Raw genomic sequence first — 24,643 nt, forward strand, 5'->3', positions numbered from 1 at the left:
TTCCTCCCACAAAACTGTTTTGGCTATTCTAGAGACTTTACCTTTCCATAAAAATTTTGGAATAAATCCATCTATGTCTACAAAAAAACCTTGCTGAAATGATGATAGAAATTGTCTTAACCCAACAGATCTATTTAGGGAGAAATGACATCTTTACTCTATTGAGTCTTCTGATCCATGAACGTGTAAACTGTTTCTTGAAACCCACTATTTCCAAGTTCATTTTTTACAGGACACTGACATCTCTGTGAGGCACTAAGGTGGAGGTGGCATGTTTGAGTATTACATAATTAAGCCAGTGCTTTTGGTACTTTCTATTATCTACTCCAATTTGATACTTTGACAAGCTTATCCCGGTCTGAATAACTTCCTTTATATGCAAATTTTATCACAACATTTATCATAATTACAGCTGCTGAAATACATGTTAATCCCACCTGAGAGGGTTAGGGACTACATCATTCATCACTGTATCCAAAGTCCTGACTTGAGTGCCTGCCACATCGTGAAGACTCAACAATGTTCCCTGAATGAGTGAAATCATTCTTTAATCAATGAGGGAATACCTATAAGTACTTATGTCAGATTTCTAAAGATCTGGGGTCTCTGAATCTTCAACACAAACTAGGAATGCTCTCCCCTAGGAAGGTCCTCTCTATTTTGCTTTGTTTTGCATCATACATCATACTTCTAATGATAATATATAATACAGCATAAAACCATATACATAAATACACGTGTATGTGTACACACACATCCACCTACATACACACTTTTACCAGGGCAAAAAATTACCCATTAAAATCTCAAAATGTAATGACACAGTTAGGCAATCTGCTTTTATCTCTAAGAAATAATTCGTTGACTGTAAAGAACTTTCCCAACAGAAATTTGAACAAGAAATTATATCCATTTTGCATATATCTTGTGTCACAGCCAGACTTAATCATCCAAATCTTCGCTGAAGCAAAGCTAACCTTTAGTACATGCAGAGGAGAAAGATCGAAAACTGGATTCCCAGCAGGTCACTTCATGGTTTAAAATTATTCAGTAGTCTCCCTCCTCCATCAGTCAAAAAAGTCTAGAAACTTGCAAGAGGCCTGGAGTGCTTTCATGATCAGAAAGCTCCCTACCTTCACAATCTTATCTCCTGGCATTCTCCAGCACCTGGCTCGCCAGTTCCTTACGTTCTTCACGCTCTCTCATGGGTCTGCACCTCTGCACATTTTATTCCTTCTGCAGGTTCCTACCACACTGACCTGCCGGACTCACTCAAGCAACTGGTCCACTTCAGATCCTCCCCTGGTCCTTCCTTTCCTTGTGCTCTCACGACACCTGCAACTTGATCACACCATGCCACATGGAACTCTTATTTACTTTCCCAGCTACTGTAAATGCCTTTATAGCATGGTTTCCTTTATAACAGTACCTGACAGGCAGGTACTTGAAATTTCTTGAGATAAAGAGAGAAAGAAATAGACTGACATTTCTAAGATAAAGAAAACTCGATTAAGTACACAAAATTGGGTAGCGATAGAATAGTACGGTAGAGTGGGCCTGGGTTTGAATCCCAGCTCTATCATAGTTACATGGTCCTGAGAAAATCATTTAGTTTTGCTGAGAATCAGTTTTTAATAGTTTTATTATCTAATCTGGAGAAAAGAGAAAATAATACCTAATTTATATTTTATGAAATAAAGCATAAGTGGAATAAATGAAGGTTCCTATGACACATAAGTGGAATAAATATGTAAAGTATCCTGTTAAGAAATGCAAACACGGGAATTTCCTGGTGGTCCAGTGGTTAGGACTCCGTGCTCTCATTGCCAAGGGCCTGGGTTCAATGCCTGGCTGAGGAACTAAGATCCCACAAGCCACACGGCATGGCCAAAAAAACAAAAAAAAAAAAATAAGAACATAAAGAAATGCAAACAAATGAAATTTTGTGTTTTATTTTATATTAATTAATTTAGGAGTCAATCTCCATATATCAAATTATCTGTATATTGTAAAGAACTTTAAATTACCAAGCACTTTCAAATATATCATCTAATGTGATTCTCACAACAATCCTATGAGACAGTGAAAGTTTTGTTTCATTTTGGAAAGGAAGAGCTTAGTGTCACAATTGTTCACAACTAACCAGGAAGAAGTTAGCAACAGAAGAGCCCAAAACTTGGGATCCAGGTTTTTTCTCTTATATTTCAGTATTCTCTCCACTCTACAACAAAATTCTAGTTTCATCACAAAGATATCATACAGAAACCTAAAATGTTATAGCTATAAAACAAATTCTAAATTTGCAAATTGTTTCTCCAAGAGAAATAATTTCTTAGTGAAGTCTTAATCATTACACAATTTCTAACAGGGATCAAAAAGTTTTTTTTAAGATTTAAAGAGACATATTTGATTTATTTTTTAAATTATAGAGAATATAATTTATGAGTTATAGATATTTCATATATAATTTATGTACATTTTTTTGCATTATTCAGTTACAATTGGAGAATATTGGAATGAAAAAACATATATGAGAAAAAGGTTTTTCCTTTCTTCCTAAAAATTAACATCAGGTAAAGAAGAACTTAAATCAAATTTCTCCATATGTCTCTCCCAGATTTTTCTCCTACGATTTTCAACAAATAGTATGTTGCCTGTGTTCAATGATCTCAAACAAAATTCAAGGATCATTATCAATTGATGGCATTTTCTATATTAAATAAATTGCACTGTGTCCATTTGGGGAAGAACTCAGTTAAGACACTTCAAAATCATCGTTAGAACAGAGAGAATTTTAGAAGTGGAAATTTGCTATTTTCCCAGAGAAAATAGTGAGGTAACAGTATTAATTAATCAATCAATCAAAGAGAGAAGATTTTCAAAGATCTTGTTTTAAATACCTAACAATGATTGATAGATATTGCTTTAAGTACCTAACAATGATTGGCAGATATCCATATACAATTATTGACCATTTTCTTAACAACTGCCTTTTAAATTCAGAATTCTTGGATCTAGCATGATTCAGTTGGGTAATTTTTTGTTTCACCAATGGTATCTACATCATTTTTTCCCTCTAACTCAGCATCTCTCTTTTGAGATGATGCACATAATAATATACTACAGTTTTATAGTGAATGAGTCATAAGTAAAATGTTCATAGCACTAAGCTATGTCCCTTGACTATAGCAGAGCTGCTAGTGCCCTACCCTCTAGTCAGGAAACATTTCAACCATTATTCAGATGAAGAAAGTTTTGTCAGTTGAGCTGACTTTAATGTACTAACCTACAGATAATGTGGCTATGAGTTTATAGCCTATAGCCTGTATGACTACCGCAGATATAATATGACCATATAATATGCATTGTTTTTTTATATTTTTCAAAAATGTTTCTATCTATAGTCTAAAATTCATTATGCCAACTGCCTTGTTAGCTTAAGTTGGGGATGGTATGGTAGCTAACATTTGGTGAATATTTGGGAAGAGCCAAACAGTTTTTCAGGTTTTTTATATACATGTCTTCAATGAATCCTAACATCAACAATTCAATATGGTTACACTCCGTTTTGATGGGAAGAATTAAAGTTCCCAAGATTAATTAACTCAAGGCCAGTGATATAAAAAGCAATATAAACACAGATATATGTGATTCAAAAACTAGTGTTCCTGGCTTTACTACCATTTTATAAAGAGGAAACTGAGATTTGGAGTATTAAACTAATTATCCAAGGAGATACATGCAGGGATATCACAAGAATTTGAATGTTTTTTTCTATTTGAATCTACTGTCTTCTACAGGACCTATACTATTTAGAAAAACATTCCAGACAAAACTCATTAGGAGTGCAGTTAGTAGCGTGTTTCAGACTGAAATAGATATTGTTGTATATATGATTATGTGAAAAGTTTGCACGTTATTCCTAGCATACAATTCTAAAAGTATCTGGAAGGTCTCATAGCGAAAGAATGAATAAACATGTATCTGAAAATTATAAAGTAAATGGAAAATACTGCTAATACGTTACTCAACATCTTGTATTATTTTTTCTTATCTGTAGAGACCTGCCCTTTTGAATAAAATAAGTACCTTTGGCTACATTTAAATATACATGTTTACATTATATAGTGAATTAAAGATTTTTAAATCACTAGGCATTGTTGGTTTTGAGTTCATCTTTTTTTTTTCAATCAATTTTTGTTGTTCATGGATTCCATATTTGAGAATTTGCCTACTTGTTAGCACATCGCACAGTATGTGGGATATTAGTTCCCTGACCAGAGATCTAACACATGCTCCTTGCAGTGGAAGGATGGAGTCTTAACCACTGGACCACCGCAGAAGTCCCTGAGTTCATTTATTTTTAAATTTTTATTGGAGTATTGTTGTTTTACAATGCTGTGTTAGTTTCAGGTGTACAGCAAAGTGAATCAGTTATACATATATCCACTCTTTTTTTTTAGATTATTTTCCCATATAGGCCATTACAGAGTATTAAGTAGAGTTCCCTGTGCTATACAGCAGCTTCTTATTAGTTATCTATTCTGTATATAGTAGTGTGTATATGTCATTCCCAATCTCCCAATTTATCCCTCCCCTCCTTATTCCTGATAACCATAAGTTTATTTTCTACATCCATGACTCTACTTTTGTTTTGTAAATAAGTTCATTTGTACCCTTTTTCTTTAGATTCCACATATAAACAATATCATATATTTGTCTCTCTGTGTCTGACTTCCATCACTCAGTATGACAATCTCTAGGTCCATCCATGTTGCTGCAAATGGCATTATTTTGTTCTCTTTTATGGCTGAGTAATATTCCATTGTATATATGTACCACATCTTCTTTATCCATTCCTCTGTTGATGGACATTTAGGTTGCTTCCATGTCTTGGCTATTGTAAATAGTGCTGCAGTGAACATTGGGGTACATGTATCTTTTTGAATTATGGTTTTCTCAGGGTATATGCCCAGTAGTGGGGTTGCTGGGTCATATGGTAGTTCTATTTTTAGTTTTTTAAGGAACTTCCATAACTGAGTTCATTTTTAAAGATTGTTAAAAATGAATTCCTTGATCAATCAATCCCATCAGTGATAGTTCTCCTTCCTTCTTGCCCATATTTTCTTAAGTGATGCAGTCAATGAAGTTAATTAAACTCTTCTTTCCCAGCAAAGCATTTTCTTGAAAAAAAAGTGATCAACTCTTGTTGTCTTTGCACAAAGAATTTCTAAGTAAATATCCATGTAAGGACTTTTGATGACACATTGAACAGAGAAAAAAAATTACTTGAAGGAATTTTGCCATTTTTATCTGATTATACTAACAGATTGCTCTTAGTGTATCAACTGCTAGAAGAAAATATAGAGTTCTTATAAGAATGTGTACAGTGATAATCAGTTAAAAACCAACATCTATCCTGTAGCTTCTACTGGCTTAGATAGAGTAACAGACACCAGATCCACACACACACACCCCAGAAACAACAAAAAGACTGACAACACACACACACACACACAAAATTTCAAGGCAATGAACCTCAGGCAACAGAGGATGGTATTCCCAGAAAGACGAGAAACAAACGAGGTGAGCCCTACAGTTGCCTCGGTTTACTGTAACTGCTTTGAGAAAGTTGCTCACAGACAGGAAGATCCAGATGGAGCCTGGCAGCCTCTGAACTGAGAAGACAGAGCAAAGTGTCTGGAAAAACCAAGGCAGCTAGAAATCACAGGATTCAGGACCAGAGAGAAGAAGGCTGCACAGGGGAAAAATTCTGGAGATAAGCATATATTCTCAAGTACTCAGCTGACTGCTGATTATCACATTCATGCCAGGAAACTAAGGCTGGGAAAGAACCAGTGGTAACAGTGCCTGGCAAAGAACACAGGGTCAGGAACTGTACCCAGACTTACACAAAATAGCCTGCAGAAACTCAGGATGCCCAGGGCTAGAGGACTCAAAGTGTCTTGCCTCAGTAGCAGGAAATAATAAACCTTAGTCTGAGCACTGCTCTGGGGCTGCCTGACAAATTTCAAAAGCAAGACCTGAAAGGATCAAACAGTTTCCAAATAACAACATTCCAAAATAAAGCTCAGAATATTTACAGAAATATAAAGTATCTGTCTCAAAAGATAGAATTCACAATGTTTGGAATCCAATACAAAATCACTAGGAAAAAAAAATCACTAGGAATGCAAAGAAACCAGAAAGTACAATCCTTTGAAGTTCAAGTTCTTTGTTTCCTTCTCACATGTGCTATTTTAGAGTTTGTGGATACTTTCCTCATTAGGAAAAAAGGACAACAAGCCATGAGAAATGTAATCTGCACTGCTTTCAGGATGTTGTAAGATTTTACTTAATGCTATGTATTACTTATTTGCTGTCCTAGATCACTGATAGAAGAGAACAGAGCTCAAGGCACAGAGATTGATATTAGAAAAAGTTTTCATTAGTAAGCAAAATTTAGAGATGAGTAGTCATTACAGACTCCATCATTAGCAGAAAAACGAGTCAACTGAAGCTGCTCCAGAATTGACACAGATGTTAGATAACACAGAAGGACAAGAAGTACCTTTGTACCTGGAAAGACCAAGTTACTGGGAAGTGGGAACCTTGGGAGTAGAGGAAGGGCTGGTGAGAAAACAGAGTGGATAAAAGGTCTATTCGTACCAACATCCCCTGCTCCCTCACACACAGTTAGGCAAATATCATTCCCTGACCCCCAGAACACTGGACGATGAAAGAGGTCAGACCAGGGTGGACCAGGGTAGACCAGGGAGAACAGAAAGTGGGGAGGGAGGTGGCACTGTCCAAGACAGAGGGCTTATGTTAAAGGCTGCTATTGTAAGTTAATGTATAAATGACTTCATTTCCAAGATTTAGAGGATTCAAATCTGGACAAACTAGCCCAAGAGGTAAGAACTACAGATGGGGGCAGGGGGTGGGGGCGGGGGAAGGGGACAATGACAAAGAAACAGTCAGCTCCTCTCCATATCATCCCCAGTAAAGTCCACAGGCAACAAATCCCATCCATTCATAGAGCTTACAGTTAATTTTTGGTCATTCACTACTAAATTAATGAAATGTAATAATAAAAAGACCTGCACCGAGGTACATCATCATGAACTATCAGAAGAATGGAGATGAAAGTTTTCAATACCTAGAGTCACATTCAAATGATCATGGGGTTCTCAACAGCAGCACAGGAAAATAAGACAGTGGAACAGTTCCTTCCAAATTCTAAAAGGAAATAATTTTCCAAAATAAATTTTGTATTTAGTCACACGTAATGGTAGAATAGCAAAATTTTTAGACATGTCCAAGCTCAAAATCTTTCCTTTTAAAAACCCTTTCTCAGGAAGCTTCTGGAAGATGTATTCCACCAACAAAAAGGAGTAAACAAAATTAGAAAATAAGAGATTCCAATATGAGAAAATGAGGAGAACCCCCAAGATGATGGAGTCATCTGAACTGAAGTCCCAGATCAACAGAGAGAAAAGAAGCAGAAAGAGTTGAGTCCAGAATGAAGCATGAAGGTGGTTCAGTGGGAGGGCAAGGGGTACCTGAGTAGCTCCACAGAGAACAAGTGAGGATTTGAGGCTGTTTCTGACCTTAGCACAACCTGAACCATCCTGACTGATACAATCCCTGATGTGTTTGACCACACTGAGGAAGCCTTTATATATAGTTCTGCTAGAGTATTGTGGGAAAACTAGGCAAACAAACCAACAAACCCCCAAAATGAAAATGATTAAATTCCTAAGAAGCAAAAAATCTGAATAAGAAAAAGTTAATCATAATACATTACTACATTACTCAGCTCTGAGCAATATTTCAATAGTCATAAAATATACATCCTTGGCATCCCCTAAGCAAGGAGGACTATAGTGGGGGGATGGGAGTGGAAGGTGTGTGCATTGGTGATGTAATTGGACTTCTAACTCCTCATCTTCTACAGAAGGAAGTCAACAAATACTGCCTGAAATTGAAAAACTAAGAAATATACTACAGTGAGTTAAAAACTCTATAGAAGAAACAGGTAAAAGACTGAAGTGTTTCTGTCTGAGAGGTAAACCATGGAAGGGCTGATAACATGATGGCAGGGGCCAAATGTTTGGTTTCAATAAATTTATTTATTTATTTATTTTTGGCTGCGTTGGGTCTTCGTTGCTTCCCGTGGGTTTTCTCTAGTTGCGGCCAGCAGGGGCTACACTTCATTGTGGTGCGCGGGCTCTAGGCGCGCGGGCTTCTCATTGTGGTGGCGTCTCTTGCTGTGGACAGAGCATGGGTTCTGGGTGTGCAGGCTCAGTAGTTGTGGCTCGTGGGCTCTAGAACACAGGCTCAGTAGCTGTGGCACATGGACTTAGTTGCTCTGTGGCATATGGGATCTTCCCAGACCAGCACTCGAACCCGTGTCCCTTGCATTGGCAGGCGGATCCTTAACCACTGCACCACCAGGGAAGTCCCAGGCCAACTGTTTTTGTTGGTCTTGTTTTCTTATTCTAAGCCTTAGGATAACTGCTGACTTTTTGAACAATGTACATGTATTTTGATAAAAACACTTTTTCAAAACCAGGTCATTTATTCTCAAGGAATTAGAGCAACTACAGCTATTTACAAAACAAGCAAGATTTTACAACAGATTAAACATTTAAACATCAGTCTATATGGAATACAATATTTTTTAGCATTTTTTAGCTATTAATATCACAAAGGCTTAGTATAAGATCACATAAATGCTAATCTGTGGCAAGAAAATATAGATTAGGTTGCAGTGCTTCACTTTTTTAGATAATAGAAAAATTGTTTTTACATATTTAGGGAGTGGGAAGCAGGAGATATTTTTCCTAAGTATTTCATTTTTGTAACTTCCCAAATCCATATGCTTTCAAAGGCACTGCATTCTTTTATCTATTTATCTATTTATTACTTTAAATTTGTATGTTATCTTAAACTTTAAAAAATGTGAGGGAGGAAATCTTGTGGGAAAACGCAAGGAAAAGGCACATCACCCTATCTGACACTTTAAGCTCTCTCTTTAGACTCAATATGGTAAGAAATAAATTATAACTTCTGATAATGTATAATTATTGTCATGGGTTAAAAATGCAAGGTCTTACACCCCAGTGTTCATAGCAGCACTATATACAATAGCCAAGATGTAGAAACAACCCAAGTGACCAACAACAGACAACTGGTTTAAGAAGATGTGGCATATATACAATGGAATATTACTCAGTCATAAAAAGGAATGAAATAATGCCATTTGCAGCTACATGAATGGACCTAGAGATTGCCATACTGAGTGAAGTAAGTCAGATAAGGAGAGACAAATATTACATGATATCACTTATATGTGGAATCTAAAAAAGTATACAAATGAATCTATTTACAAAACAGAAACAGACTCACAGACGTAGAAAACAAATTTATGGTTACCAAAGGGGAGAGGGAGAGAGGCAGAGATACATTAGGAGTATGGAATTAACCAACAGTACTATAACATAAAACAGGTAAGTAACAAGGATCTACAGTACAGGGAACTACATTCAATATCTTGTAATGACCTGAAAGTTAGAACTAAGTCACTTTAATGTTCACCTGAAACTAGCATAAAATTGTAAATCAACTATACTTCACTTTAATAAAAACCAACAACAACAACAAAAATGAAATGTCTAATGTGGGCACCTTCAGTATTAAACAAAAAGAGTTACTTTCCTTTTTATGCAAACAGGCAAAGTGAATTTGCAGAAGTGAAGCTGAGATTTGAGAGGATTTGGGGGATTAGGTAGAAGCACAGAGGGCAAATTGTGCAAGCTGCCTTACCAAAGAAGGTCAAGTTCCCAGTTTCTTCAGTCTGACCACTATCTTAGTACCTCCAACAAACACTCAAGACAGGGCATCTTGGACTGGGCTTGGTTCAAAGACCCAGCACTCTGAATTGTTCTCTCACCACCACATCATTTACTTTGCAGTGATGCATCACTGCATGCTTAACCTGCATAAGCTTACCCAAACTAGAAAAAAAGTAGAATAAAGTTTGATGAAGGCTGGGAAAGAGTAAAATATAGAGGATTATGAGAATAGAGGTCTATAGAAAAGAAAGTCTTCCTAAACATGCTGAGACAAAGGCTAATAAGTAAGTAATGGCTGGTCAAAGATATGGCTGGGTGGTAGGGTGTAGGGGGAGTGGGAAGTCTCCAGAGGTGGTCACTCCTTCCAGACTGAGGAGCTCTCAGACATCAGCCAGAGATAGAAATCCTGAGTCAAAAAAATTAAGACAACTCTCAATGGTCTAGGTGAGGAGGATGCCCGCATCCATTATAGAAGTAAGAACTAAAATGGAGACATTTACATGAGCCATCTATGAGCTGAATCAGTGAGACTCACACTAAACTAAGGTTTAGTTAGAATTTCACGCTCCTGGTTTGGGCAGCTGGTTGTGTGTTGCTACCATTCCCCCAAAACAAAATACCAGAGAAGAGATAGTTGTAAAGAGGCAAAATTAATTTTTTTTGGGGGGGGGGTACGCGGGCCTCTCACTCTTGTGGCCTCTCCCGTTGTGGAGCACAGGCTCCAGACACGCAGGCTCAGCGGCCATGGCTCACGGGCCCAGCTGCTCCACGGCATGTGGGATCTTCCCAGACCGGGGCACAAACCCGTGTCCCCTGCATCGGCAGGCGGACTCTCAACCACTGCGCCACCAGTGAAGCCCGACAAAATTAATTTTGGACATTCTACACTGAGGCATCTCTTGAACGTCAGCTATGCAAAGACGCTCAATGGGAAAAGGTAAATACAATTTTAGGTATATATAAATTTACATAGAGGAGCAAGACAAATATAGAGATTTGGAAATCATCAATACATCATTAAAGTTACTAAAATTTGAGTGAAATGAACTAGAAAGAGGTAAGAATTGAAGAGAGTAAAACAACAAGAAAGGGCCCTTTGTAAACCATAATTTTTAGGAGTAAGTAAAAGAAAGGAAAACCTATAAAGGAGAACTAAGAAGGAACGTACAGGACATAAACTAAAGGAGAATGATGTAGAAATCAAGAGAAGGAGGTTTTGGGAATTCCCTGGTGGTTCAATGGTTAGGATACTGTGCTTTCACTGCCAGGACCCAGTTTCAATCCCTGGTCAGGGAACTAAGATCCCACAAGCAGTGGTGTGGTGCTGCCAAAAAAAAAAAAAAAAAAAAAAAAAAAAAAAAAAAATTTAAAAAAAAATTTTAAAAAGAGAGAGAGAGAGAGAGATATCAAGAAAGAAGAAGAGGAGAATCAGAGAAAACTGTTCATTGGATATGGCATAATAATGATCAGAAACTCTAACAGAAGTGTCAGTAGAGCAGTAAGACAAAAAGAAGTACAGGAAGTGGAAGATAAATAAGAGGCAGAGAAGAAAAACAGAGGCTAGAAATGAATGGTGAGAATCCTAGAAGTGGAATGGAAAGGGACTGAAGCTCTTGCTGACAGGTGAAAGTGAATCAGTTTGGTGCCAGTGAAGACATGAGGGCTGCAAGGACAAGAAGTCATACAGTGGGAGGTTGCAGGGTAAAGCAATTCTGGTCACAGGAGGGTCCAGCCTTATAAGAGGATGCTGAAGAAAGCTGGATGTGAAAGTCATCAAAATAAAGGAACCACAGAGGCAAGATCCCAAAAGGGTCGTTTACTAAGGTAAGGAACCTGAAAAGGGGAATAGCAGAATCTGGGATGAGAAGAAAAAATGGAAGCTGTATCCATACCCTTCATGACTATGAAAGAACCACTAAAAAGTTGGGAGAACACAGTGATGAGGAAAAAACAAAGGTCATAATAAAAAAAAATTCACCATTATAAATTATAACGGTCTATAATTTATAAGGTCAGCAACACACCCCCAGACCTGTGGTATGAGGCGAACAGTGTGAAAATGGGTGGTTTTCATGGAAAAGATGTTCACGTTACAGCTTGGTTCCTATTAAAATAAGCATATGCAGACTTCCCTGGTGGCACAGTGGTTAAGAATCCGCCTGCCAATGCAGGGGACTCGGGTTCGAGCCCTGGTCTGGGAAGATCCCACATGCCTCAAAGCAAGTAAGCCCATGCGCTGCAACTACTGAGCCTGTGCTCTAGAGCCCGCAAGTCACAACTACTGAGCCCACGTGCCACAACTACTGAAGCCCACGTGCCTAAAGCCCATGCTCTTCAACAAGAGAAGCCACCTCAATGAGAAGCCCACGCAAGGCAATGAAGAGCAGCCCTCACTTGCTGCAACTAGAGAAAGCCCGCACGCAGCAACGAAGACCCAATGCAGCCAATAAATAAATAAATTTATTTTTTTTAAAAAAAGATTTAAAATAAGCAGATGCAGCATCATGGATGGACCTAGATATTGAGTGAAGTAAGACACAAAAAGACAAATATCATATGATATCGCTTATACGTAGAATCTAAAAAAAGGGTACAAATGAACTTACTTACAAAACAGAAGTAGAGTCACGGATGTAGAAAACAAACTTATGGTTACCTGGGGAGAAGAGGGGGGAGGGATAAACTGGGAGACTGGGATTGACATATACACACGACTATATATAAAATGGATAACTAATAAGAACCTGCTGTATAGCACAGGGAACTCTTCTCAATACTCTGTAATGGACTATTTGGGAAATCTAAAAAAGCGTGGATATATGTATATGTATAACTGATTCATTTTGCTGTACATGGAAAACTAACACAACATTGTAAATCAACTGTACTCCGATAAAAATTTTAAAAAATAAAATAAAATAAGCAGATGCAGTGGACTCTCTTTGAAAAGTACTGCATGTGTGAGAAAATGTATTTATGATGGTGCAGGAATTCCAGAAGATTCCGAAGAAAGTAGGGTTAGCAGAGAGGACAGTGTCTACACAGTTAAATCAGCAGAGTGTGGGGATAAGACAAAGAGAACACAGATGAATGAACATATTCCCAGAAAAGTATATCACCAAACATTGCCACGACTAGAAATACTGTTGTCAGAAGGAAAATCCTTTTTTCCTTAACTGAATTTTTTGTTAATAGTAAATTGATAGGCTTTGCTAGAATAGGAACCTTGGGACTCAGGGTGAAATTAATTGGCTTCAAGATTCCATAATGGAATTTTGCTTAAGATTCCAGGAAGACAAGTGGAGAGAAATATACAGCCAGAGGAAAATAGTCAGGACAGCTACTAAAATAAAAATAGAGGAAAAAAAAATTTTTAAACAGTAACTAGTACAATTTACAATTTCTTCCACTATATCTCACCATAACAAACTATATATTTTTCACAGGTCCTTCCCTTGATCTCTTAACTGCAGTATTTAATAAGTGCTCATGGAAGAACAAAAGTCTCGTTGTCTGTGACTAATGAAAGAAAGAATTCCTCACCTTGGAGCTTGACTCTCCAAAGCACAATCACCATATTTTGTTAAAATAGACTCAAAACCTAGGAAACAAAAAACAGCAATAAACTTTCACTATCAAGATTCAGGTTTTTCAAAGCTACTTTATCTCACTCCCAAAGGCAGTAAGATTATTACCCTCATTTTATAGCTGAGGACTCTGATAACTACAGAGATTAAATAATTGCCCAAGACCACACAGTTACTAAGTACTATTTCAAGAGGGAGTGGCTTTTTTTTCTTTTCTTGGCCGTGCCACGAGGCATGCGGGATCTTAGATCCCCGACCAGGGATTGAACCTGGGCCACTGGCAGTGGAAGCATGGAGTCCTAACCACTGGACTGCCAGGGAATTCCCAAGAGTGAGTGGCTTTTGAATATCTCAGCTTTTATACTTCAATGTGAATGTGAATTAAATAGTACTTGAATGGGGATGAAATATGCAGGAAAACAAAAAACAGGAAAAAAATAAAATATTTAAAACTAAAAGCTGCTGCCCTATTGTCTTGGGAGTAGTATGTCATAAATGTGATGATTTACTTGAAATAATAAAAACCTGACTATTATTCATTTACATCATTAGCTTTTACTAGCAGTCAAGGTCTATGTGTGATTTGTTCATCTTTTCCATTTTTGTTGCTACCAGCACAGAGCAACTTTTCTGTCCTCATTCCTATACCAGAGAAAACATTTTTGTAGCCACTGTTGTTTTAAAAACAGCATGGCCCGCTAGATTTGGGAAATCACCAAAATGTTAAAGAAGATATTAAAAGGAATAAGTCTAAGTGCACTACTTCTTTTCAAGCATTACCTGATCAGTGATGGTCCCTCTTTCTCATAATTCATCTTAAATATGCCAGATCAGCAAAATTATAAAAGGAACTATATAAAAATTCCACACCTGCCATACGTGATCAAGAGATGCCTGCTACTGCAAGACCCCAGATTTATTAATGAGAAGAACATATTATAATTGTCAGATGACTTGTTCCAAGAAAGAGATAAAGTGCTGTAGTCACTGGGATGCAGGCCAGTGCAGGTTTTAGAAGGTGTCCCTGTCCCCCCCGTCTTCCTCCCCACCACTTCCTCCTTGCTGTAGACCTGAAATGAACTAAGGCCGGGAACTCCACATCATGTCAAGGCTAAGCCAGGCCACTCAGGCCCTCAGGAAGCCTGAGGTCAGCGGCATGATCTAGACCATCGGCCCGGGCCACCGCCAGGCCCCGTCCTGGGTCAGCAAGGCGTTTCTGTCAACCAGTTCTGTAAGGAGTTCAATGAGAAGACCAAGGACATCAAAGAAGGCATTTCTCTGCCTACCAAGATTTTTGTGAAGCCTAACAGGGCATTTGAAATCAAAATTGGCCAACCCACTGCTTCCTACTTCCTGGAGGCAGCTTCTGGGATTGAGAAGGGGGCCCCACACACAGGGAAAGAAATGGCAGGCCTGGTGCCACTGAAGCATGTGTAGGAGATCGCCGGCGTCAAAGCTCAGGATAACGCCTTTGCCCTGCAGGACGTGCCCCGTCCTCTCCATCATTGGATCTGCCCAGTCCCTGGGCATTTGTGTGGTGAAGGACCTCCATTCTGAAGAGCTGGCAGCTTTCCAGAAGGAGAGAGCCTTGAAGGAGCGAGCCCTGCTCCTGGCTGCTCAGAAAGAGGCAGATTTGGCAGCCCAGGCAGAAGCTGCCAAGAAGTGACCCCTGTCCCTCACCCTCCAGGATTCTGAAGGGTGCCAGTTGGGAAGGCTGAGCTAGAGGGGAGGAAGGGAGGTCACATCAACCTGACCTCTCCCTGGCAGAGTTCAGCCCACCTGTTTCCCCGTAACCTGGCAGGACCTTCCGTCTCTCCACTGCTCTTCCAGATAATGTAGGATGTGTTTTTTCAGGTAAAGAATGAACTTTCAGTGAGGGGGGTTGGTGTGGTTGGTCTACTTTAAAATTTTAGATAAAACAAAGCTCCTGCTTCTAAATTGATATTTTGAGTAATATCATCTGGCAGTAAGGAAGCATTCACCTCAGCTATACCTCATATATCTATATTATATATAGATATAGATATAGATCTATCTATCCATATATCTGTATTCCCTTCCTTATTATCTACTATCAGCACCAAAAATACCAAAACTTCCTCAACACCTATATGATTAAATGGTGATTCTGTATAAAGAAGTTTTCCACTCTCAAGACCCGTTAACTACCATAACATAGGGATGATTTACAGTGGCTCACAATTTTCCAAAGGGCCCAGTTACAGGTTAGTGCAGTGTTTATAACATTATAATTGTCTTGTTTGTTTTGTTTTGGTTTTTTGGCCGCACTGTGCAGCGTGCAGTATCTTAGTTCAGGACCAGGGATCGAACCCATGCCCCCTGTAGTGGAAGTGCAGAGTCTTAACCTTGGACCGCCAGGGAAGTACTTATAACATTATAATTTTCATAAGGGAATTTAAGAACCTTCCCATATTAGACCATTCTGTTTATCAAGAGAAGACTTAAGATACCTGCTGAGATTACAATTTCCTCTGAGAACTGCTCAGAAATGAAGGCAAACAATCAAACAGTTAAAGAATTAGACTTAGAATTATACTTAGAATTGGAATTATGGGTTCCCCACACAAATAGCCATATCACTTGCCTAACCTCCATCCCTCCTCACCCACCCACCAACACACACATATATTTTTTCCCCATAAACAAACCTGATTTTGTTTGCACACCTTGAAGTGGCAAAGTTCTTCAGAGGAGGCTGAGTCCGCCTCCAGCCCCAGAGGTCTCATTGCTCTGGCCATGTTTTGGTTTGGGCACAGCCCAAAGCAACTCCAGCCAACAGCACATGAGAACATATCTGTCAGGATGCCTCTGGCAATGCTTTTCTCACTTTAAAGAAGGGCTTAATACAAGGACAATTCTTTTCTCTACCTCTTGACTTTGTCACTGGAACCAGAAGAGCCATTCAGGGACCAAGGGGACAAGCTCCAGGAGACAGAGATAGAGTAACAAATGTCAATGGAAGCCATGGAGAAAACAGACATATCCTGGGGTCTAAATTCAACTCTGAAACTATAGTAGTTCCAGACATCTTGTTTTATTGCATGTATCTTAGCTGGGTTTTCTAGGATTTGCCACTGAGAGAATAGAGACTTTCTGCTATTGTGTCAGGCATTTAAATTCTCTTTAGTTGAAGAAATAGACTCACAGACAGACATAGAAAACAAACCTATGGTTCCCAAAAAGGAGAGGGGGGTGGGGGAGGGATAAATTAGGAGGTTGGGATTAACATATACACACTACTATATATAAAATATGTAACCAACAAGGACCTACTGTATAGCACAGGGAACTCTACTTAATATCTTGTAATAACCTACAATGGAAGAGAATGTGAAGAAGAATAGATATATACATATGTATAACTGAATGTATAACTGAATTGCTATGCTGTACACATGAAACTAACATAATATAGTAAATGAACTATACCTCAATAAAAAATAGAAGAAAAAAATAAAAATAAATTATCTTTAGTTGAGTTTCTGCCTATAAAATGCAACATGAGATTGGTTTACCTTTCCATACATGTTGTGAAGAATACAAAACCAATACATCTTAAAAGGATTAAATACAAGATAATAGCTTTTTATGTATTAATGTACATAATATCATCACATAATTCTTTTTCCCCTGTGCTAGCTCCACAATTTGCTCATACTTTTTTTTTTATGTAGTATGCTACACAATAATTGCTTGTTTATTTGTCCTTCTCTCCTTTCTAAGATAAATGAAGGTGGGAACACCTTATTCTTTGTTTTCAGAGGCTTAACACAGACCACAATTCATGGTCAGGCCTTAACTATTGCTTGATGAATTGAATTCAATTTTATCAATAATGAAAATGTGTATATTAAAGAGCACCTTCCTTGGGTGTTTTGCAAGGCATAATTAGATACTAGAGATTTTGCTCCCTAGAATTTATAACCCCAGTGAATAGTGTCAAGTTGCATTGCACAAACATGACAAACACTAACCCAAATTGATCCTCTTTTCATATTTCCTCTCATTTCACAACATTGATATTCTTCACCCCAATCCACTTTCACATTTGTTAATGACACTTCCAAAGTATTTTATTGAATTTTTTTTGGGGGGGGGCATTTTTCACTATCACTGCTCTACCTCTTTTATCCCATTAAACTAGCTTAATGAATTCCCTACTCTTCCAATAGTTTCTAAAGCTACAATTTTAATCACGCCACTTTCTTATTCAAAACCTTTCAATAATTCCCCACAGTCTAGAGAAAAAAAAAATCACACTCTTCAATTTGGCAATATAAGTTCTCCTACAGTCTTCCCCCAAACTACTGATATCCATTATTGATCCACAAGTATCCTATACTATGTCCAATCTAGTCTACTTACTGAATCTTTTCCTAGAACATGCCCCATGGAAGACCCACCATACCTTTGGGCTAGCCATTACTACTTTATGTCTAATACATGAATCCTAATATATAAAATTTCCTTTCTAAAACTCTCCAAGAAGCTCTTTCTAATACTCCCATAATACTGTCCCTTGTACCATGTTCTACTTTATGGGAGTTATTTTGCATGTCTTATGTCTCCCACACAATATAAGCTCAAGGATGGTATGAGCGTGGGATTGTATCATTCAAGTACCTCGCATACATCATCCTAACTCATATGGTAGCAGGCATAAGTTCAATGTGAACACAATTTGAGATGCACAGAGGAACTTCCCCTCACTTTATTATACAGGTTTACTAAAAGGAGACATTTCTTGGAATATGTAGTAGGAGGAACAGAATCAGCAAGTCAGAGCAACTTTATAATGAACATGTTAATTAGTCTTTTTTAAAAAAAACACACTTAATTATATATTTCTGTAAGTGACTAGAGTTTGTTTCTCTCCTACCTGCCATGTGGTAAAGAGATGTATTATAAGTTTCTTTCTGATACTGAAAAGGAGAATGAAGTGAAATCAAAAGTGTTCATTCCATTGGACAAAAAGAGCAGGTAAAGATCTGACTCGGTAAATAGAATAATAATTGGAATATACATGTTTTGGAAGAATCTGCCTCCTTCTATTCTAAGACTTGGAACATGTTAGATAACTGTCACTGATATATTTCACATATTTTTTATTCCTCTAGAAAATCATTCTATTCACACTAACACTGCAAAATTAAACATACTCAACTATTATAAGCACCATTCCTCAATAAAAAAAAAACTTTTTTTTATACTATTTAAGACCAAAAGAATTCCTTCTGTTCATCCCAATTATATAAGTATTACTACCATTACCTATCTGATCTTTTCAACACCTCCACAAGTCTCTTGGACAATGGCACTGCTGGCTGTCAAGCAGACTGATGGCTTTCACTGAGCAGCCCTATATGTAAAATTCAGAATTCACTTTAACAGTCATTTGAACTGTCACTGTATGAATTATGGACTGAAGCACATTCTGCTTTGCCTTTTTGAAAGGAAAGCTTCTTGTGAATATTAAACTAGAAGTGGGAATGGCATTTTCAAGTCAAATGATTTAAACTACATACCTGGGTTTAGAAGGAGCTTTAAAAAACTATTTTGTTTCCATGGAGAAAAACATCTCAAATTCAAATGATCTTCTACTTTTATTATAATAATGTATATATGTATGTATGTGGTGCACATATATATTCATAGCTGTGACTTTTTTTTCTTTAAAAAATATCTTCCTTATATTACAGAGTTAAAATTCTTGGAGCCTTTGTGTAAACCACATGTGTTAAACAATATAGGAAGATCCAAAATAAATTGAAGACATGACTTTTTCCCTAGAAAGTTATATGTTATACCTGAAATAACATGTGAGTAATTGTAAAACAACATCATGATATGTAAAATATATTGAATAGCCTGAGTGATTTCAAAGATTTCATTAGTAACTCTGGCTCTGTGTTTGGTTTTGGGTCCAATCATGAAGCAGGGGGATGACGTGAACAGGAAGAGATGCCAGGAAGCCTCAGAACGTGGTGTGATACCAGCAAAGGCAATGAAGTGGATATCAGCATGGGAGGTGGGGAGTGATTTCTGTGAGTAACTACAATGACTAAATTTCAAAAAGCAGTTTAGGAAAAATTAATGAAGATATTATGTGCTCATAGACTGGAAGAATTAACATTGTTAAAATGTCCATACCACCCAAGGTAATCTAGAGACTCAATGCAATCCCTATCAAGATTCCAATGGTGTTTTTTCACAGAAATAGAACAAACAACCCTAAAATTTATATGGAATCATAAAAGACCCCAAATAGCCAAAGCAATCTTGAGAAATAAGAACAAAGCTGGAGGCAACATGCTCTCTGATGCCAAACTATGTTACAAAGCTATAGTAATCAAAAGAGTAAGGTATTAGTATAAAAACAGACACTAGGGCTTCCCTGGTGGCGCAGTGGTTGAGAGTCCACCTGCCAATGCAGGGGACACGGGTTCATGCCCGGGTCCAGGAAGATCCCACATGCCGCGGAGCAGCTGGGCCCGTGAGCCATGGCCGCTGAGCCTGCACGTCCGGAGCCCGTGCTCCACAACGGGAGAGACCACAACAGTGAGAGGCCCGCGTACCGCAAAAAACAAACAAAAACAAAACAAAAACAAAAAACAAAACAAAACAAAAACAGACGCTAGATAGATGGAACAGAATAGGGAACCCAAAAATAAACCCATGTATATATGTTCAATTAGTTTACAACAAAGGAGGCAATAATACACAGTTAGGGCAAGGACAGTCTCTTCAATAAATGGTGTTGGGGAAATTAGGCAGCCACGATGAAAAGAATGAAACTGGACAATGATATTACACCATGCAAAAAATTAACTCAAAGTGGATTAAAGACTTAAACATAAGACCTGAAACTATGAACCTCCTAGAAGAAACCATAGGTGGTAAGGTCTTGACATAGGCCTTGGTGATCACTTTGAATCTGACACCAAAAGCAAAAGCAACAAAAGCAAAACTAAATAAGTGGGACTACTTCAAACTAAAAAGCTTCTACACAGGAAAGGAAACCATCAACAAACTGAAAAGGCTGCCTACCAAATAGGAGAAAATATTTGCAACTGATAAATCTGATAAGGGACTGATATCCAAAATATATAAAGAATTCATACAACTCAATAGCAAAAAAGCAAGCAATCTGATTTTAAATATGGACAGAAAATCTGAATAGACATTTTTTTCAAAAAGACATACAGACGACCAAAAGGCCAAGGCAAGATGCTCAGCATCATTAATCATCAGGAAAAAGTTAAACAAAACCACAGTGAATGGGGTGGTGGTGGTGGTGGTGGTGGGATGAATTGGGAGATGGGATTGACATGTATACATTAATATGTATAAAATAGATAACTAATAAGGACCTGCTGTATAAAAAATAAAATAAAATAAAATTCAAAAAAATTAAATCACAGTGAGATATCACTTCACACCTGTCAGAATGGCTATTATCAAAATAACAAATAACAACTGTTGGAGAGGTTTTGAAGAAAAGGGAACCCTCGTGCACTGCTAATGGGAATGTAAATTGGTGCAGTCCCATGGAAAACACTATAAAATTCTTCAAAAATTTAAAAATAGAACTATGATATGATCCAGCAATTCCACTTGTGGGTATTTATCTGAAAACAAGAAAACACTAACTCAAAAAGATATATGCAACCCTATGTTCATAGCAATATTATTTATAATAGCCAAGATATAGAAACAACCTAGGAGTCCCTTGATGGATGAATGAATAAAGAAAGTGCATCAAATATATATGTGTGTGTGTGTATATATACATATATATTTCAGCTAAAAAAAAAGTGAAATCTTGCCATTTGTTACAAATTGTGTTGGGAAAATTGGGGAGCCTCATTGAAAAGAATGAAAATGGACAACGATATTACACCATGCAAAAAGTTAACTCAAAGTGGATTATAGACTTAAACATAAGACCTAAAACTATAAAACTCCTAGAAGAAAACAGAGGCGGTAAGGCCCTTGACATAAGCCTTGGTGATCATTTTGAATCTGACACCAAAATGGTGTCAGATGGATCTCGAGGGCATTCTGCTAAGTGAAATAAGTCAGACAGAGAAAGACAAATAAAATACGATCTCTCTTTCATGTGGAATCTAAAAAAATAATAAGTTTTTTTAAAAAGAAAAAGCTCATAGATACAAAGAATAGATTGGTGGTTGCAGAGGCTGGGAGAGGGAGTAGGAGAAATGGGTGAATTGTTTGTTTTAGTTTAAATAAATTGACTTATTTAAAAGAAAAAACTGGGCCTGCAGTTTGAAGACATTAGAAATGTGTTTTCAGGAAAAAAAAAAAATTAATGGAGGAGTCAGTTAATGAAGAACATTGAATACTGGGCTGAGCATTTCAAATTTTACATGATAAGCATCAGTGACATGAATATTATGTTAAAATTATGTTAAGAAGATTCTGATGAAAATGCTTAAGTTGAATGAGACTTGAGCTGGCCATGGAGATTATTGGAGGTGGGGTGCAAAGAACAGGCTTGGAACAATGAAGCATGCTAGCAAGAGCTATATTAATTTAAATAAGAAGGAATGAAATGCTATCAAAAAAGAATAGATGGAGATCAAGAACTAACTAAAAAAGCAAGCTGAAAAAATAATACAAAACTATTGTGAGTTTTGAAATGCAGAATTCTGGAGGATTATAATGATATTGGTGATGATGGATAAACTGAAAAAATATTCTAGTTTGAGGTTATTTGTATCCACTAATTAGCAACCAGAAGTCTGCTATAAAAATTATGTGCTTAATATATATCTCTATGTATATGAAGATATATAGGGCTATATAAATAACTAAATTCAGGATATTTACAAAGTCTTTATATAATGTTAAATTGTATGATATTTACTTTAGGTATTTGTGGGAAAATAAATGAATTAATCTAACCTTTGTGAGGAGGTGAGAATAACTACAATTCAGTCTTGTGTTTTGGTTAGAATCTTGGTAGATTCTCCATGAAGTGAGTCATCCTACCCACTATTGAGTACATTTATACTTCAGGTTCACAACGAAGAATATAACCCTAAACTCTTTGCATTCTTAATTATTAATCAAAGCCATCTATATAAAAAAAGTTTTTAAGTAAGATTACATGAAAGACTAAGTAACTTCAGGAGTTTCTCTCTTTTTTTGTCCTAAAATATGTATCTGAAATACATGTATGTGTGTCCTGTAGATCTACTTTAAGTGAATAATTCTTTCTAGTTATATCAGCATCTGACAGTGAGATGTCACAAAAGTCTTATGAAATTTGCTCTTCTTTTATGACAGGAAAGTGGGTGAGGATATTGTACACTAACCAAGATCCACAGGACCAATGTCCTTTCAATTTGAACACCAAGGAAAACTGTATTTCTCCTGAACTGCTGGTTTATTTCTCATCTTATGTGACCGATCATGTCTTTGCTGTAACTCTGTGGTCCATCTCTGGTAACTACATAGGAACTCATGGAATTCATATTGTGTACCAACTCTACACTTGATTCATTTTTAACCCCTTATTATATTTTTCTTCAGCTATTTTTTTCTATTTATGCTATTGCACATATTTATGTGAACCATTGCAAATCTTTTTTGGAACAGGTGAAACATACTAATAGGTACACCTAAATGTTAAGGCCTCCATCAAGTAATTTGACATTACCACATTTAGATGTCATAACATCTCTGCAAGAGGATTTTCATGATCACCAGCACAATTATTGAGAAAAATGAATTTCAGGTGGGTACAAATACCTTAGGGAGTAGAAGTATAAGTAGAAAACCCCAAAGTTCTACTGAGAAACATAAAAAAAAAAACCCTAGCCATATCAAAAGAAAGGTAATTGTTGTGAATTGTTGTGACTCCTGGGATATCAATTACCTTTAGCCTATTTCTACTATAAATAAATAAATATTTAAATAAACAAAATCTCTCCTTTGTTTGTTTCACTAATTTCCTATTTCAATCCACTTTCTTCAGACTGTCAAAAGAACAATGCTCTATATGGAGAGGGGAAAAATTATTTTCTCCCAGAAAATATTACCAACATCAAAAATTCCATAACTTTCCTCGAGTTACTCATTGTGATGCTAACCTAAAGGGATGCAGATGCTATGTGATTCTTCTACCTTCCAAAGCATTCACATTTGTTTGCATTTTGTTCTTTCTGTTATTTCATAGCATTAAACCACATCTGTTTAGTTGTAAACATAGGGGGTAGGCATAATAATTAGATTCTGGTTCTAGCTCTTAGGATTATGTAACTTGGAACAAGTCATGAATTTCTGTACCTCAGGACATTCATCTGTAAGAAAGGAAGGATACCAGATTCCTAAGAGCTGGTGTGAAGATTCAATGAAATAATACATGGGACATGCTTAGAACAATGTGTGGCATTCTATACCTTCTTCAATATCATCACCTATTTTCACTTCTTCTTCTGTATTTTCAGTAAAGAGGTGGAATAGCACAGGAACTCTTGTGGAGAGATAAGCAAGAAATAGAAACATCTTACAAAAGCTTCCATCTACAATTTGCCAGTGTCATCATCACACAGTGTGGTCGTGACTAAAGTCATTGCCATCACTCTTGACTGGAACTTGTGCTGCTTACTAATCACCAGATCCGATTCCTAGGGGATAGAGTGGTATTTCAATTTTTGACAGACCTGACACAGCAGCCTGTCCATTATTAAACCACACATCTGGTCCCTCTTGTTAATAACTGGTTGTTTGCAAAATGTGGACTATCTGCAAGTCTTCCCACAGGGAGTTAAATGAGGTTGAAATGTGTTCATCCACTTTTATCCCTATTCACACAGTGCTTTACAAGATGGGCTAAGTGTGCCCCCGTAATAATTCATCATTCTGTTTCTGTGCAAGGTCCACTGCAAGACAGCCAAGAACAAGATGTCCTTTAGTCCTTAGATTCACTGGTTTTTGGCTTTGTGTGCAAAGTCCATTTCTTGCACATACATAGTATGAAAAGTAGAAATAATACAACTCTGAGTTTAAGAAAGGCGCACACAGAGGGAAATGATTCTCACTCTTTAAAGCCGTGGCATAATTGCAGTAATGCTGAGAGGACTAAAGCACAGTCCAAAGAGAGGCCCAGTTAAGAGTCTGAACAGGAAAGGGGTCCAAGAGTTGAGACTTGAT

The 24,643-nt window shown here is 37.2% G+C and overlaps 1 protein-coding gene and 1 pseudogene across 5 annotated transcripts in view; one reads left to right on the top strand and one right to left on the bottom strand.

Annotated features, from left to right (window-relative positions):
* Nucleotides 1–24,643, bottom strand: part of KCNT2 (potassium sodium-activated channel subfamily T member 2) — a 358,057-nt gene that overhangs the window by 324,943 nt on the left and 8,471 nt on the right. The gene's annotated exons all lie outside the window — the stretch shown is intronic.
* LOC132483382 (large ribosomal subunit protein uL11m-like) lies at nucleotides 14,547–15,110 on the top strand (annotated as a pseudogene).

The sequence above is a fragment of the Mesoplodon densirostris genome, chromosome 2 (genome assembly GCF_025265405.1).
Source record: "Mesoplodon densirostris isolate mMesDen1 chromosome 2, mMesDen1 primary haplotype, whole genome shotgun sequence".
Classification (NCBI taxonomy): Eukaryota; Metazoa; Chordata; class Mammalia; order Artiodactyla; family Ziphiidae; genus Mesoplodon; species Mesoplodon densirostris.